Source organism: Palaemon carinicauda, chromosome 44 (assembly GCF_036898095.1).
Source record: "Palaemon carinicauda isolate YSFRI2023 chromosome 44, ASM3689809v2, whole genome shotgun sequence".
Classification (NCBI taxonomy): Eukaryota; Metazoa; Arthropoda; class Malacostraca; order Decapoda; family Palaemonidae; genus Palaemon; species Palaemon carinicauda.
In genome coordinates this window covers 8,642,286-8,644,785 of record NC_090768.1, presented here as the reverse complement: position 1 = coordinate 8,644,785, position 2,500 = coordinate 8,642,286, and positions in this window count along the sequence as shown.

Genomic DNA, 2,500 nt, shown 5'->3' with positions numbered 1-2,500 from the left:
TACGAGCAAAAAAAAAAAAAAAAAAAAAAAAAAAAAAAAAAAAAACCACTAAATATGGCCGAATAAAAATCTAGATCCAATATTCGAGAACTAGAGCCCTATTCACTTCAAATGGATACAAAAGATCAAGCTATTACGACGCATATGTTAAGAGTCACATGAAACTCACTAAGTGATGAGTAAATAGATTGCTCTTACAGCCGTTACTTGATATTTTTGTAATGTTTAATTGTTACAATCATATTGGGAGCTTTCTCTCATTCTTATCAATTCAAGCATTATAAAACTATTCAATCTTATCATCTCTCTCTCTCTCTCTCTCTCTCTCTCTCTCTCTCTCTCTCTCTCTCTCTCATTACACTGATGCCGTGAATGAGACTACAGTAGTATTAGTATGCTCCGACTTAAACCAGTGTTTCTCAGATATTGAGGATTTGAGCGGTAATGAAATGGAAATGATGGCATTCCAAGGGATGTAATTTCAGAGAGCGAGTGCCTTCCTTCCTCTCCATATTATTGTCTTTTTCTTAGATCTTGTCTTTTGTGTTTCGCTTTCTTTATCATAATATCATCATCTGTTCGCTAATAATTCGGTTCAATTTGAAGGTCATTAGAAAGAAATGCGCAGTCAATTTCGAAATAGATCCCAGTATATATATATATATATATGTGTGTGTGTGTGTGTGTGTGTATGTATATGTATATGTATATGTATATGTATATGTATATATATATATATATATATATATATATATATATATATATATATTGAAAAGAGTTGAAAATATCAAGTATTAAGGATCAACAGTTGCAGAGGATGGTGCTCTGGGAGCAGAAATAAACCGCAGAATACAAGCAGGATGGAAGAATTGGAAAAAGGTGCGTGGAGTACTATGTGACAGGAAAATAGGGGTTAAGTTGCAAGGTAAAGTACACAGGACAGTTGTAAGACCGGCAATGATGTATGAAGCGGAGACGTGGGCAATAAAGAAGACAGAAGAGAAGAAATTGGATGTGGCAGAGATGAGAATGTTGAAATGGATGTGTGGGGTGACAAGAAGAGATAAGATACGGAATGAAATAATTAGGGGTACCACAGGAGTTAGAAAACTATCAGATAAGATACAAGAAAGTAGACTGAGGTGGTATGGTCATGTCATGAGAAGAGATGAACAGTATATTGGGAGGAGAGTGATGGAAATGGAGGTACAGGGAAGGAGAAGGAGAGGGAGACCAAAGCGAAGGTGGATGGACTGTATCAAGGATGACCTTAGATCAAAGGGATTAACCGGTGTTGAAGTGTGGGACAGAGGTATATGGAGAACTCTGGCCAGAAACATCGACCCCCATAAAGGTGGGAAAAGATGCAGACAAAGAAGAAGAAGGAGATTATTACAATGTAGGTACATCGAAAAGAAATTTCATGCTAGTATACTCAAATGCTCTTATACCTAACTACTCGTATATATAAATGCTCGTATTCCAAGTTGTTCGTAAACCATGGTATTAATGTGTGTGAATTGTAAGTATGTTATATTCTCATTACTACTTAATTAACTTTGTAAAAATTACAATACGAATGTTTTATGGTACTATTATTCATTGACTTACGTTTTCAACCACCCCTTACACTTATTCAGAATTATCTAGCGTAGAACATGAAAGGCAATGATTGTTATTTAGTGCCTTTGCAGAACCTATCTATATACTCTGTATTTGAAAAGCATCCTTTTCCAGAAAATTACCTTTGTTCATTTGCTAAATATATATCATAATTCTAAAAATCTTATGAACGTAGTATTTTTATTAGAATATATATGAATTATTACCCATGTAGCCAATTCATCATCATTAAACATTCAAACTATCATTATGTAATATGCGAAATGCATTCTTATAATGCTGAAGAGATTTTCACATTCTATGCCATTTAGTATACTTTTTTTCGCAATGAATGGGACTAATCACAGATCATCATTTAAAATTGCAAATAGATATAATTATACTAAATATAAATCTACGGACTGCGCAGAATTCAATACCCTTTGCCCTTTAACATCTATAATGAATCAATGGAGCATTTTACAAAAAGAATGAAATTAAAGCAATATCATCAAGTGTTACAGAATGCTATCACAGCAAATTAACTATTTATGAATTTCAAACACCCACACAAACAATCGGATTTCAAAGAGAACATTTGCAGTTCTTACATATAGTAGGTCCATTACGTAATATGTAGTGGGTGTTACTTTGACTACACAATGCTACGTACTTCGGCGACCTTTGGGAGTACTAAAGCTATTTTCCTGCTGTTCCTAGTACTCGCCGTGACGTCAGAGGCTTTTTTTTTTTTACTGATATCTAAAAGATCTCTCTTTATTGTGCCTCTCCATTTAGAAAAACGTTACTGAAGTTTCAAATAGATGTTTATTTTCGTCGTGCCTTTTCTGCTATTCCAGGAAGGTTGCAATAATAATATTTTAACGCCGATGTACTA